Genomic DNA, 17,159 nt, shown 5'->3' with positions numbered 1-17,159 from the left:
TTCTATATAGAAAGGTCTTTCTTTAACTGTTTTTCCTTTAAGCTTTAATTCCTCGCTCATTTTTATTTGTTCATCCACCACAACATCAAACTAAAAAGATTTCCTGAATCAGCTTTCTGAACATGTAAAGACAACTTCAAGCCCTTTCATCTAATACAGCGGGGTTACCTTGGGTAATATTGTAGGTATGAGGATCATGGTACAGCGAGGGGTTGTAACCCGAACATTTCAGTGATGCTATGGGTGTGGACTGAACTGTAAATTCCCTCTCTGTGTTAAGCTTCACAATCTGCGCTTAACCTCACAGCAAAGATTTTGCTCACAACACCAGGTCTTCCCAATGCCTTTTTTAAACAGCAAGTTGTAGCCTGATTTTTAGCATCTTCTTCTGCCCCATCACTTTTCTTCTTTTCTTAAGAAATGAAAAGATCTTTTTTTTTTTTTTTCAGTTTAATCATTCTGCATGAGCACATGTGTCTAGTTACTCGAGCATGCAAATCAGTCATCATGGACATGAGCTGATTGTATTTCTTGAAAGGAAGGTTACACATGAATGAGCACTATGATGTTATTACAACTACATCATGTTACATTTACAACTTTATTTAAGTTTTAATAAAAAGGGAAAGAAGGAGAAGAAGTGTGGGATCCACATAAAATAAGTTTCAGGCACTTTAAATCTAAGAGAGACGTTCTAGTATGATCCGGGTCAAATTAAATACGACTGTAAAGCCTCAGGTCTGCACACTTAATTCCCCATTATAATTGTATTGTAGTTTTTAATTGGAAGTTAGTTTTATGGAAAACGATTTAAACGTAAGGCAGAATACAATTCTAGCACACGGGATAGAAAAACATGCTTCATGCCTCATTTATAAGTCACTTCAAAACAAATGCAAAGCACACTCTCTCTAACCGAAGATACTGGTAGAGGAATTGACAGATTTTAGTCAGTTGAATATATTCAGTGCTTTTATGCATAATACAAATCCAATTTCTGTCTAGTTTGGCTTAACGTGCATTAGCACCTTCTTATAAATGTTTAACGTTATGTGCTTTTGATATAGAAAGCAGAATTATATCAAGAAATGAGATCAAGAAAAGATAAATGCAGACCCCTAACATGAATAATCTTCTATTCGATATCAGTAGCTGTGGTGGAAAACACAGTCATTTCTCGATAGATCCGAGAGTTCTGCGTTTCATTAAGTGTGTTATTACTAATGCAGCCAGGGATGTTTGATAAAAGCCTGGGAATATGTGGTCTCTGCGGGACAACGTTTCAGTCCAGGCTCCTTGATGGCCCACTAGTCACTTCCACCATTTCACCCTCAGTGACGCCTGTAAGTGCAGCCAAGTCGAAGGCTCAATTTTTGTTGGCAGCTGACAGTGCGATTGCCTTGAAATGTAGATCTGCAGTCCAGATTTCTTTCATTTGTAGCAGCATCAGTTTATCTGTTTATCCTTTTTTTTATAGTATGCAAAAAGACTCATTTTTAGAGATGTAGAGACACCACCAAGAAATACTGTAAATAAAAACAAGACATACAGCTTTATGAGAAATATACTGAGCTCAGGTATCTGAAAAACGTTCATCACGTGTGAGCAGTCAGTAAGACTGTAGAAAAAAACCCCCACTGTGGTCAGTTCGTTTTCACGAATGCATTATTACATGATGTCGGCATGTCACGAAGCTTGTAATCTGCACAACTGATTTGCATCTGTATAAAAGGGCAATTTCAGCAAACGTTAGGAAAATCACTGGGCCAGCGAGCAGGAGCTATAGAACAGCAAAGCCTGCGTTAAGTGTTTAATTAAGCGCCAGTCCGGTGACATCCTGCATTAGTCAGAGCTCAGAGATGCCAGAGAGATAAATGAGGCGTGGATCTTTGCAACTCTGTTCATGATAACCTCTCATTAATACTCAGCAGAATTAATTCTGGCATTCAGCATACAAATGCTAATTATACCGCTGCCTTTTCATCCAGACTGAATAAAGAGTTAAACGTGAAGTATGAGTGAAGTTCGGCTAGTAACGTGTTCCGTCTTAGTACACGAACGCAGTTACTTTCATGCAGAATTGCTATTGAGCTGTGCAATATGGCACGGGAATAAGTGCAAGCTGCTGGATAAGCACTGCCACTAGAGGTGCTGTAGCAGCAGGAGGAGCGCTTCACTGTGGCACACCCGTTTTCAGTTTTCTGTTGGATCAAGTAACACAGCAATGATTATAATGGTTTATTAATTGTATTATTGGCTTCTTTTATGATGACACTTGAGGACTGGTGAATAATGTATTCATAATGAGATATCTGTTCTTTTTGTCTTACATTGAATCTGAGCTGAACCAGGATTCTATTCTATTTTAATATTTGAAAAGTTCTATATTTACGAATGTAATTCTGTACGTTGCATTAAATATCTAACAAATTGACTATATTTCCAAACTGTTCACATTTTAATTCAGTCTGATCTGTAATATAAACTCTGTAATTGTGTGGTGTGGTGTGTGTGTGTGTGTGTGTGTGGCTTACAATATTGAGTGCAATATTACTTTTAAAGTTATTAGTCTTGTGTATAAAAGTTCTATTACAATATCTAGGATTGCCTCCAATAATAAAGTGCATTCATTTGCTTTCAGTGGCAGTTTGCATTTTGCTTATATCTGTATATCACCACACTATGTGGACTTGGTCATATTCATATTGTTGTAAATGCTCTCTAAAACATCACTGACTGCATTTAGTTTCAGATTCAATTTCTATTGAATAATTCAAACTAGGGCTTTGAACGCTATGCTGCAGACATTAATCTATATAATATCTCTAGTATGTAATGTCTGATATTCAAACCTCACTGAGAAAATCTTTTATTTGCCGGTTAATGTTTGGGTTCTCTAAAGGGTAAAGGTTTTTTTGTTGTTGTTGTTCTTTCCAATATCTGAGGTCACATCTTTGATGGGAATTCCATTTATATTTACAGAATTATCTATAAGTATAGCGGTAAATATACAGTGTCTTGCATAAGTGCCCCCTTGAACATTTCCACATTTTATAGTGTTACAACCTGAAACTGAAATGGACTTCACCGGGGTTGTATTCCATTAATCAAGACAAAAATTACCCATAATATTCAAGGAAATGCAGAAGTCCTGAAGCTGTACTTTCTGACAATTTAAAGATAAGATAAGATAAGATAAGATAAGATAAGATAAGATAAGATAAGATAAGATAAGATAAGATAAGATAAGATAAGATAAGATAAGATAAAACTTTATTGATCCCACAGTGGGGAAATTCAATTGTCTCAGCAGTTCAACAGACAGTTAACATGCAGGTTTTCAACCTAAAGATAGAAAGAAAGAAATTTTAAAAAGACAGATAGTAAAAGAAAAGAAATTATGTAAAAAATCAGAAAATAAGAGAAAATAAATAAATAAAAAATATTGCACAATACAAATAATAATAAACTAATAACAATACAAATAGTAAAAGAAAGTATAAAATATAAAATTATAAAATAGTCATTTTGTTGTCATTGTTTAATTACACTTTGGATCACAAAACAATAACATTTATAACATGTAGTGTGTAATTCCTCTGGTGAAAATAAGCCAGTTCCAGTGTGCAAAGCTACAAAATGTGGAAGAGTTTGAAAAAGATTTTTTGTTTGTTTGTTTAAAATGAAATATCTTGTAAAATAAATTTATTACTTTTTTTCTCTCTATAATTAAGACATGATAATCAGTCAAGTCTATGATGAACTTTTTTTTTGTAGTCGCCGATTTCATAAATGTCTGTATCAAAGTCTGTACTTCATGAATGCCGATGATAAAGTATGTTCAGTATATGAGGCACATATTGAAAGAAAAGAAATGCATTATAAAAAAAATATTAAGAAAATGACATTTAGAGAGATGTTTAATATGACAGCAGTCATAAAAAAATATAGTTAAGCACTATTAAAGACAAGAAACACTACTGCAGATATTTAGACATGAATATGAATGTAAAAATTTGAGACATACATTAAAGAATTCATAATTGACATATTATGAAGTTATTCGGTCTTTCATTGTTTCTTCGTTAATTCATCTTCAGTAACTGCTTTATCCTGTCCTTTACAGGACAACACATATGTTCACACTCATTGCCATACAGCCACCAATTTCATAGCTAGTGATGTTTTATCTATCTATTTATCTAATTATTTACATCCATTTTCTTTCTTTTCTTTCTTTCAGTAATTATTATTATTATTATTTTTTTAAATAAATATCTATTTACTAATTAAAAATTTTTTTACACTGACCTGATACTCTTATTTCTGGTTTTCCAATCTTACTGCTACTACTAATAAGACTGAGCACCTGTTCAGACTTCTCGCTATTTAAAATAAATGAAAAAATTAGTTTGAGAAGACCACGCCCTTGACCTGACACCTTGCCCTGTTGTTCTAAAATGCTGCTACTGAGATGTCAGTTCCCCAGTAGAACAGAACGTATCACAGAGAACATGCTCTTTAATTGGCTCTGATCGGGGCGCGGCGTCTCTCCCATTCCACCAGAGCTGTGCAGTGATACCTGTTAACAATGGAGCTCGTTTGCATGCATGCCAGGGAGCCATATGGCAGAAAATGACTCCTCAAGTGGAGAATGCCACTTCTGCTATTGTTCCCTCAGAGCGAAAACACCACTGCCAGATGTTGTGGTGCACGCTCTAGGCAGCAGCAGCTCAGATGAGCCTGAATAATTGAGCACTGGTTGCCTAAGCCCCGTGTTTTGCTCTACCGTATGGTTTTCACGTACTACAGCAGGCGTAGATTCAAAACCCACAGCAGAAGGGTTTTCTACACCATGTCAGTTTATTTTCTTGGGAGATGAGTATCTGTTTAGCTCATTTAAAATGAGATTTGCTGTCTCTATCTGTCAGACTTTCATCTATCTGTCAAGTTAAATCCTGAAGTGAAAGCCTTGTCTAATAAAAATGTCCAGAATTTACTGATATGCGTGAGAGTGAAAACTGTGTGCAACTTTTTTTTTATTTCATGCTTTTTTGCATTCTTATAGCTTTCTTAAAATGTTTCAGTAATTTCTTCTCAAACCGACTATGATGAATCGGTTCATTCGTTCATTTGGCTGTGTTTGTTTATCTGTGCTCTTGACGTAGCCCTGTGCTCTGTGTATTTCCTTACATTTGTTTTTCATTTTTAAAAAAATGAGAAATTTACCAGTCATCTGGCGAACAAACTACTTTTTTACAATTAAAACAACCAAATAAACACAACAAACGTTGATAGGTTTTCAGTAGCTTGGGAGGTTTAGCTAGTTAATTTGTATATGCTTCTATCTAGCAAAGGTGGCCCTCACACATTATCCTGAGCATTACACGTAGGCTATTGCAGCACATTAATATATTTAACACAAACAAACGACCGATTCTAAAAACTGGACTGATGTCTTAAATTTAATACAGTAAAAATTTTAATGTTTTGCTAGCTAGCCTAGCTCACTCACTCATAACCCAGTAACTTACCTGTGTATGTTTTCACAGGTGAGATGCTGAGCTCTGTAATGCCGATCTTCGCAGGTTTTGACTTGCATCATTAGTCATTATCAGAATATCACACTGTTTCCTTTAAAACTGAACATAAAACACACGTTAAAATAAACATTGCTGCTGCACACATGACAACAAATTACAAAAGACTGGAACATAACTAACAGTGGCAGCAAGGCATAACAAGATGTAGGTGAGAGCAATAAGTGAAGCTGGGGCTGCTGGGTAATGTAGTTCTACACCCTTTGGTGCGACCATGACACAATTATTATAAGGAGAGTATATGTATTTTATTACTTTCCAGCCAGGCAGAAAAGGAATGATGATGATGATGGTACTGCTATTTTACAAATATTTTATATTTCATATAAAGTGAAAATTTATTTCTGAATATTTTAATCTAGTTTATTCTATTTTAATATATATATGAATATATGAATATATTATTCTAGAATTTCTCCCTCTATTTTTTATGAACATTTATATTAGAATAGTTTACAAATTACATTATATAATTATATATATTCCAAATTATCTAATAACTTAAAGAAGTCTCTTATATTCTATACAAAACCAGTGGATGAATTTTCCCAGCTCTTTCATTCACAGCCAAAATTTCTACATTTCTGCAACGCGATTTATTAGCTCCCTCGTCACAAATGTCAAGTCTATATACTGTGGAGTAGCAGTCAAGCTTCTGAGTCATTTTTTACTAGCAATCTCATGGCCTCTGGAGTTCAAGACAAACAGGGAATCAACTCGCTATGCCTTGCCTATTCATTTCCCAGGTCAAAGAATTTATTACCACTCTGATGGGACTATAAATACAAGAGCCAGTAAAGTTAGATTTCAGTATCATTGTGATTACTTCTGAAGATGTGTTGCAGAGATAGAGAAGATATATGTGGATGTGTTGAGCTGCGTGACTTGAGAATGACGAGTGAGGTAGTGGATGTCCGGAAATGCTGAATATGTGGAAAACGAAGAGTGCCTGTTATCCTAATAAAAGAATAGTCAAACGAGTGTGAACTTTTTTCAATTATAAATAAAATTTGAAGCAAGTGAACATTGTGTCCTCAAAGTTGATGTGTTAGAAGCAGGAGAAATGGACAAGCGTAAGGATTTGAGCGAGTTTGAAAAGGGCCAAATTGTGATGGCTAGACCACTGGATCAGAGCATCTCCAAAACTGCAGCTCTTGTGGGGTGTTCCCGGTCTGCAGTGGTCTATCAAAAGTGGTCCAAGGAAAGAACAAACAAGTGCTAGACTGCTAACATCTTGGAGTCTGATCATAATGTCTGATCAGTGTAAATTTAACACAAATTTAAGCCTGAATAAATATGTTGTATGAACTAAACCACATACTTGGCTCTAAAGTGTAGATCTGATTGGTGGACTAACATACAGTACTATAAATATTGTAGAATGTGGCCACAAGCATTTGCAAAGCAGAAGACTCCTCGGTATTATAAAATAATCCATAGATTCACTGAAAAAAATCGAGTAACAAATATTCACACAATTGGGTGAGCATAAATCACAACTGACTCACTGCTGCATGCTAAAATCAAGCCACCAGAAACACGCTAGCCTGTAGCAGGATATGTTAGAGCTCTATCTAGAACACAGCGAAGGATAACATACACTAATCCATGGATAAAATACACACAATAAAGCAACAATAAATAGACTCACCTTCACCTGAACTTTCACCTATTTTAAACACATAAAGCAGAGAGAAACACGCCAGAGATACCTGTAATCTGCTAGAAAGCTATCAGAAGTTCTATAGCTAAACTGGGTAATGATGCAACCTCAAATTCCACTTCTTATAGTATTTAACTGGAACTTTCTGACTCTCACTCTTCTACACTTACAACATTTGGTAGGTGTCTTTATAGAGAGCATCTCACAGATGTGCTTTTTAGTCACTGTTTGTTTTATTCTATCATAGTCTCTATCATATTCGTTTAATTCTATCATGTTCTCTTACACCCTCTCTCCCTCTACCATAGTGATGTGTCATTTACAAATGAATCGACTCTTTGAATCGGTTCTTCTAGAGCCGTAATAGATGCTTTCACCTCGTTGCTGTGGTTTGTATTTACATTTCGTATTCTCTAATCTCTTTAATTGACCGTGACTGAAATTCCTTTATATCATTTATATCAACAACATTTGAGTTGTTTGATAGAACTAATGATTGAGAGGAATTTTTAACAAAAGACAAATGTGTAATTTAGGGCAGAGTGAGGTGAGGGTCTGACTCCACTGACTAGTATATTAGTAGAGTGTTGATAAATGTCACGATAAATAGAAAGAAATCATTTTCAAATTCTACTTTAATTGAATGGTATTGTATTCGTCAATCCAAATATGTAGCACTGCATTTATTTAAATATATATATATATATATATATATATATATATATATATATATATATATTTAAATAAATGCAGTGCTACATATTTGGACAAACCCTGCTGAAAATTCCAGCTTCCTCTGAAAGATATCAGCTGCCAAAAATACACACTGAGCTGGTTAAGCTGGTATCAGTCAATTTAGTCAAGTAATAAGGGAGCTGGAAAATCAAATATCCATGAAAGTAACATATCATAGGTTATTTTGCATAATATAGGACTGCTGCATAATATAGGACCATTTCCCAATGAAAGATAATCTTAGTTTTAAAATAAATCTCAAGCATGAGGTTAAATTAACCTGTTTATGGTAACTTTAAAAAAAAAAAAAAGTCAATAAAATTCACTGTATAACTATATCACTGTATGGAATTTAATGCTGCACTAGACAATGAAGACCGCAACCTAAAGTAATACCGTTCTCGAATAAATCGATGTTTAAAACACTATACAAGCATGTAAAGTAGGCGCCTTTAATAAAAAGCATCACTATCTGCTGATTTGCAGAGATCCAGGGCAAGTGGGGGTCATGCATAAATCATTTATGTGGAGGCAGTGACTGTTTTACCATGAGGACTTGCTCCAGCCTCCAGGGATCATGTACGAGCCTGTAACTCAGGATATCATTCCCTATTCAATTCCAGAGAGCCATTAGCTCCAGAGCCACTAGACATTCTGACCTGACCACAGCTAACTTCAGCTGCTAAGAATGTGCTAATTGAAAAAAGAGGCTGCAGGCTTTGTGTGGCTACAGTGAGAGAGATGACCACAGAGCCGTGGGGTCAAACTGCTGTTCAGCTGTACTCTTTGATAAGCTATCAAAGGGTATGAAGTATGGTATTATAGAATTATGGAGCATAAGCGGTCATTAGAAGAGGTACGGCAACGTCCAGTAAGCTGATAATGAAAAGTTACCATTGGAAGTCATAGAATGTCGAGTCATTTCCTGCACTCCATATCACAAACAAGAAATTTCCAAAAATAATTCACATATGGGCAAATATTGACATAAGAAATACATCTCTCGTTCTTGTACACTCTTTTCTTTAAGGCAGTGGTAAAGCATTTAGCGTCACACAGCTCCAGGGTGACCAGCTCTACCCTGAGCTCAGGGTTATTGCCTTTTAACTTTGTAACAGCCATGTTTTCTAAAGCTGTGCACATCTCTTCCTTCCTTAAATATAAATTCCAAATTCACAGAACGAAATTCCCAAACAGCACTTGAATGTGAGTCAATATGAAGTGATTTAATGACATTGGGCTGGAAGGTGAAAACACATAAAGAGCAGTGATACAGTACTATGCACTTTATGCAGCAGGGAGTGATGTGCCTTTCTACTTTGTGGGGACTGAGAGGTCGATCACAGAAGCATGCCATGCTGAGATAATAATGGAAAAAGAAAACATTTCTCGGAGCAGTTACGATAAAGACCACTCTCTGAAAATGTTCATTATGTCTCATTAATTATTACAAAAAGCAGAGATAAGAATATTTTAATATGCTGACATAAAAAAAAAAATCAAGTAAGGACTTTAAAAGTCATTCCTGCTTATCAGTGAGTAGGAGTGTGTCCTTGTTATGCTGCTAATTGACAGGTAACATGATAAAGCACATAAAAAAACCTTTAAAAATTCATTTCATGCTCAAATCCTTTAGATGTGGCAGTTTGGGAAAGCTCAGATGTTGGTCTGGCTTATTTCTGGCAAACAGAAAAGATGGAAAATCAGGATTTTGCCAAGATTTTCAAAATGTCAGAGTGACACCTAAAAACAGCCCTATGTATAAATATTTACCTCTCTCCCCCTCCCTCTCTCTGTCTCTCTCTCAGTGCATGCATATATACAGTATATATGCGTGTGTGTGTGTGTGGGGGGGGGTTATTTATATATATATATATATATATATATATATATATATATATATATATTTATATATATATATATATATATATATATATATATAATTATGTTCCATTTTTATGTTCCACAAACCTTCAGTTTGTAGTAATACATACATAAAGACATAACAGATTAGTCAGTACTGAGAGTTTAGTTCATCTGAGAATATGAGTAATTCTATTTTAAACCACGAGCCACAGCTCCACCTAACATAAGATCTGGATATTTGATATTCACAACGTTTCCTCTGGCTTTGACAATATTGTTTATATGCAAAGCAACACCCATATGAATGATAAATAATCAAACTGCTCATCAGTTTCGCAACAACTCAACTAAGAACCGCAGAAAAAATCCACCTCAGCTGCGGGAGTCAGGCTTTCAACGTCAATACATAGTTTTGTCCCCTGAGCACAGACTCTAGAGAGCAACAACCAATAAACAACAAGATTGTGTGGGAGGAGGTGAGGAACAGCGGAGGATGAAGGGGTCCTGTGGTTCTCTTAGAAAACTCTTAGAAATTGTAAAGTGAATATTGTTTTGATTAATTAGATGGTTGGATAGGGAGGCAGAAGGGGAATTATGTTGTTCACTGGAGTGCTGACAGAGATGCTCATATAGCACATTTGCAGGAACGTAGCACTGATTGCATCCTGCATGATTGATCAGGTAGATATCAAGGATAAAGCTGGAAATCTGTAAACAAATTGTTACAGCTCTTACTGATTGGTCTGGCTTAGTAGTTAGAGGCCAGGCAAGTGTATACAAGTATCATTTTGTATATTAGGCCAATCTGATTGTGAAAGTAAAGGAAACCATAAAAAACCCAATCAAAAAAGGGGTCAAAAATAAAAAAGACTGGATTGGGGGTGAAGTCTTTGAGAAGGAGTGGCTTATTTCATTTAGGAATATATACCTGTTGAAACTTTTGTCAAAATCCTAGTTGAGATCATCAGCTTCCTCCCCAGGCATTTCAACCTGCACCAAGAGCAAACCCAGCTCTTCAACAGACCACCAGTACTTCAGTGACCCCAACCACACTAGTAACCCTTATCACACTTGCCATGATGACACCTGAGGTTAACCGGAGAGTTCTTTGAGCTTGCCACGGTAGAGTGCCTGTGGTCCAAGTCACATGAGCTTTCAACTGCAGGTCCAAATGTTGCACTTTGCTAACCATAATTTTCCAGTGATCAAAGATAAAGATAAAGTGATGCAGGACACTACATACAAAGTGTGCAGGTGCCAGAATGCCCCAGGTCAATGCTTTTTCATGCTGCTCACAATAATCCTATGCCTGGGCATTTAGGACAGGAAAAAACACTAAACCTTCTCATACCCCAGCAGGCAGATATTCCCTAATGTCAGCTGGTGGGATCTCACCCCAAATGTTCCATTGTGCCTACTTCCAAATCTCCTCTTTCAAACAATTCATATGAACCTTTTTAGCTATTAGAATGGAGTGCACAACGACATCAATTTGTGTTTGTTCTAATGGACAATAATGCAATGTGATACCTGGAAGCTATTTCTCTTCGCAAGTATGCAGTGGCACTCTTCACAGTAATCTTCTGCTTTGTAATTACAAAAGAGGTTCTGACTGAACAGGACACTGCTTCACAGTCACTCACGCATTGCCAAGTGCATGAATTGCTAGGGATTAAGCTGATTTGTACCAAGATTTACCATCGGGAAACAGATGGACTGTTTTAATCAAATGCTTAAAAATATGCTTTGTAAATTCATGCTTGATTTGAACTGGGATAAACGGCTTGAACCCCTGTTTTTCTAAGTCCAAGAGGTCTTGCAAGCCTCCACAGGGAATTACTGCACAGGAATAAGCCCTGTGGTGTCTTGGATGTTGTGTAGGAAAATTGTAAGGAGGGAACTTCACAAAGCAGAAATGAAATTCAATATATTCTTGACCTGAAAGCACAACTCCACGCTTTGGGCCAACACAGGAGAATTTGCTCCAGGCTCAGGAACATCAATCCTGGCTGTATAATCGGCTGTGTGTGATTGCCCATGTCAAGCTCTAAATTACTCAGACACAATGTACAATATAAGTTAAAAATGTGACTGAAACACAACAAGGTATATAATGGCAAACTAATCAAGGGTTCACCACAGAACATTGGGAAATCCAACAAAGGGAAGAGACACCACCAAAACAAAAGCACATGTATTAAATTTAAAACAAAACATTTAAGCTGAATTTGTCATGCTCAGGACCGTGCAGCCTGAGAGGGACAATCTGTGCTAAACCATAATATATATAAAATCTGTAACAACGGTTAGCATGTTTGCTTGGTTTGGCTTGGTTAGCATGTTTGCCTTAATCCTCCATGGTTGTGGGTTCGATTCCTGCCTCAACCATGTGTGTGGAGATTGCATGTTCTGCTGTGCCTAGGGGTTTCCCCTGGGTACTCCAGTTTCCTCCCTCAGTTCAAAGACTTGTTGGCATCTCCAAATTGTCTGTGGTGTGTGAGTGAGTGTGTGTGATTGTGCCCCTGCAATAGACTGGTATCCAGGTTTATGCTGCCTTATGCCCAGAGTCTCCCGGGATAGACTCCAGATTCCCCATGACCCAGTAGGACAAGCAGTGTAGAAAATGGATGGAGAGCATTTGTGTTTCTTAAATATTTCACATTTTTCTTGTGCAATAATTACAATAGTAATTATTTTATATAGGGGAATATGATAGTTGACACAATATTCATAAATTTATGTGGTACGGTTAAAGATATTAATATTATACTGAGATATACTAACCATAGGCAATGCTTACAAGAATATAGTCTTTGTGTGGCAAGGACTCCCCTGTAGCTATGTAACCACAGCAGACTTTCCTGATGCCTGACTTGCCAAACCATCTTATCAGTCAGTATGAGCTGTGAAGCTCTGGTGCTTTTGACTGACCAGCTGCTAGCATGAAAGAAACCCCATGAAAAACATTCACAGACATTCTGAAGAAAGCTCCTTGATCCTTGACCCTATCACTATCATTTCCCCATGATGAAGTGAGGAAAGCTCATCTTTTTCCACACTGGTAGACCGCACACTTGCCAGTGAAAGTGTGGGAAAAAAATGTAAAAAGAGGACAACCATTAAGTCCTCAAATTTTCGCCACTGGAATAACCAAGTCCTTTCAGAATGGTTATGCTAGCACTGGAAAGAATCTGTCCTGGATTTTAACTCAAAAGACTGGTTTGCAATTGAATCTACTGGTGCTGAAAACATCCCAATCAACAGAGCAGTCACTGCTTATCCCAGTTTGGCCTTTTTGACTGCGGCCTTGTGTATCAGGAAACACAAAATTCTCAGATAACCTATGAAGGCAAAAGATAAGAGGCTCCTCTTATCATTTTGGATTTGTAGACAGGGCAGAAATATGTGTGTGTGTGTGTGTGTGTGTGTGAGTGACAGGATGACAGGGAGACTACAGACTGATATAAAAATATTATGAGAATTATTTTTTATTAAAATGTCACAAATAGGCTAGAAATATATAGTAAGGCGGGGCTTGGAATCATAGAATATTATCTCAGGATAATGTTAAAATAATATAAATATACTACTACTACTACTACTTGTATTATTATTATTATTATTATTTTTATTATTATTATTATTATTACTATTAAAAAATAAAATAAATTAATAATAATAATAATAATAATAATAATAATAATAATAATAAAAGAGAAAAAGCAATGTATTTTAAATTGAATATTTACTATGTGCACTGCTTTAAAAAAATGTAAAAATGTATAATTTAATTAAAAAAAGCATTATACAAATCAAATCGATAAAGATTTCTTGTTTGCAATGGAATTGTATTAGATATTAAATCTAAATAAAAATCAATGAGTTGCATACAAACAGTGAATTGTTGTGTCTTAGCAAAACTTTCTATGGATTAATTAAGTTTTCTCGCTTTTCACTTTCGGGGCATGATCAGACTTTAAAATGCTAGAACATTACTTCTTGCTGAAACACATGCAAAAGAGAAACAAGCAGGCGAGCACATATATGTAGATGCAAAAGAATGAAATATGTATTGAGTAAGATTCACAATAAATAATTCCTGCTCCAAGCAATGCAGCATGTTAATATTGATCTATGGTTGCTAAGCAACATAATGGGCTAAGAGTAGGGCATTAGCTGCCCAGAATAATGTGTAACAGTTTTTATTAGTTAATATCTGGTGCATTAATACAGAATTATTGTGTGCATATATCTAGGATTTTACTTTGACCTCAGCTCACCTCAGCCAGATTATATGGCATGATTTATACACTCACTGTCCACTTTAATAGAAACACATGTGCACTCACACAGCTCGAGGGCTTCAGGTAATGTTCACTTCAAACATCAGAATGAAGAAAAAGAGTGATCTCTGTGACTTTAACCTGTGGCATAGTTGTCGGTGCCGGACGAGCTGCTCGGAGTGTTTCAGAAACTGGGATTATCACAGACAGCAGTCTCTAGAGCTTAAAAAAACATCTTGTGAGCAGAAAGCATGCAGGCTGAACGATACTGTTGATGAGAAAGTTCAGAGGAGAATGAGACAGGTTTGGAGCTGACAGGAAGTCTATAGTAACTCAAATAAGCACTCTTTACAGCCATGGGGAGCAGAAAAGCATCTCAGAACTCACATTAAAAACTCATAAACACATAAAACCTACAAGAGCAGAAGAGCACATCAGGTTCCAAGAACATGACATCAGGTTCCTGTGCTGTCAGAATCACAAGAACCTGAGGCTATCATGAGCGCAGACTCTCCCACACTGGACAGCTGGAGACTGGAAAATGACCAGATGATGTATTTCTAATTTTTGAATGTCCGTACCTTTCCTAGAAGATTGAATTTGCTTCATTTCCCTCCGAATTACACGAAATTTCCACTCAGAATGTGACTCTAATTAAAGCTAATAATAACCAACACCAACATCTGTGGCTCCTAGCAAAGCATTATTGAGTTAATATAATAATAATAATAATAATAATAATAATAATAATAATAACTAAATCAAACATAAAAGTATAAAACTCTTTCTTTAAAATCAGAATTTACACATTTCTAAGTGATTATACTCTATTCTCTGTACATATATGTTCACATGTATATAGAATAATATTAACTATAGAGTGGATGTCAAACACATGCAGTGTACTGAAAACTCCCATGTTACAAACTGCAGTACAGATTTGTTCCCATAAACAACAAATCTAGAGAGAGTGAAAGATCTGACATTTATTTGCTCCAAGAATTCACAGATTTTGTGGTTAATTAGTATTAATTATTATTTAAATGACTCACACATTCATCTTCAGTAACTGATTCATTCCAGGAACACTAAGTGAGGATGAGGCAGGAACACACCTTGAGTAGGAAGTCTGTGCATCACACAAACGTACACACACACACAAACACACGCCCACACACAAATATCCACACCCAAATACACACACCAAAACCTGCATGCACACACACACACACACACCCGAACACATGCACACACACAAATATCCACACCCAAATACACACACCAAAACCTGCATGCACACACACACACACACACCCGAACACATGCACACACACAAATATCCACACCCAAATACACACACCAAAACCTGCATGCACACGCACACAAACACATGCACACACAAACACACACACACACACACCTTAGTTTATTGTACAGAATCGACCTACTGGCATGTTTCGGTGTTGTGGTATGAAACTAGATCTTTGGAAGAAATCCATGTGCACGTGATGAGAACATGTGAGACTCTGAAACTGTGAGGTTGCATCGCTACCCACTGTAGCACCCGTGCCAAGTGTTAAACATGAAGCGGCATATTCGAAGTAACACAACAAACAAAACAATGCACAATTTGCCAAAATGTTTCGTTATTACTTTATTAATTATTATTATTATTATCATTATTATTATTATTATTATTATCAGCATCATTATTCAAGTTTAGATGTAACAGACATCTTTGCCATCTTTTTTTTTTTTTGAAACCTTTTGCATGTAAAACCTACAACACAAAAATGTTAAGGTGGCAGTTGAAGAAAATCAAAATAAAGAAATTCTAAACCGTCATCTATGCACTTTAATGCAGCAAAGGTGAAAAAAACAATAATGTTCTAAAAATAATAGTTCAAACATTTACATAGTCTTGCCTTCTGCCTTGACGAGGGCCAAACTGGCTTCCAGGCATAAAGAAATACTCCTTTGTGTTTCAATGTTGGAAAAGCCTTAAAGCAGGCTTAAAAAAAACAAACAAAAAAAAGGCACAATCCTGTTTGCTTATTACAATGCAGTACCTGTTCATAGTAATAGCATGCTAATAAAACACATTTCTTCCTTGGCAAAAAAAAAAACAAAAACAAAAACAAAAAAACGAATAACTGAAGTGCAAGCATTAACATAATTACAAATTGAAAGGTTTGCAGAAAACAAAGGTCTTTGTAATACCCAACTGTATAAATGCTCCAACAAAAAAAAGCGACACTTTATAATCATCTCTGAAAGGCTTTTGCAGTTAAGCAGCATTGTAAGGCTATACGTGAGGATCTGTGAAATGTAGAGACGTCCTCGAGACCTCCAGAGCATCTCTCTCTTTTTCTCTCTCTCCCTTTTTCACATCCCCGTTTCATATAAATATTGTCTGTGTAGTCAGACCAGACTAGACCCAGCTTACTGTGTCCAATGGCTGATTAAAACAAAAAAACAAAACAAAACAAAAGGGATTGTGGGTATGAGAAATGTCGAGTGAAACAAAGCACACAAAGAACCGTGAGCTGATGTGGACTGTGTGTGAAGCTAGGCACGGAGTGTTAAGAAGTAACTCAAAAATAAGTGGAAAAAAGTGAAACGCGTGCTCACCTAATAACTTAAATTCTTGAGCTTATAACATGATCGTGTGTTTTTTTTGTTTTTTTTTGGTTCTAGAGATCGTTTCCCAATGCATAATCGAGACGTTTTTTAGGGCAACTGGTTTTAGACGTAAGACACAGTTCTCAGTTATTTGTTCCATATGATAGGAGGAGCGACGTGGAGCTGTGAAGGGAGTGGAATCCATGAAAAAAGTGTCACTTACAAACAGCAGATCAATGTTATACCTCTCGAAGAAAAGTTTCATCAGAAGGCACCGAAAACACCTGCAGTTACTAAATATTAACAACAGATCCCACATCTGTTTTCTACTCTCCGAAAGAAAACTCCACAAAGAAATGGAACTGAATCAAATCCATGCTGGTTGAAAGA

This window comes from Hemibagrus wyckioides, linkage group LG24, assembly GCF_019097595.1.
Source record: "Hemibagrus wyckioides isolate EC202008001 linkage group LG24, SWU_Hwy_1.0, whole genome shotgun sequence".
Classification (NCBI taxonomy): domain Eukaryota; kingdom Metazoa; phylum Chordata; class Actinopteri; order Siluriformes; family Bagridae; genus Hemibagrus; species Hemibagrus wyckioides.
This window is presented reverse-complemented; position numbering follows the sequence as displayed.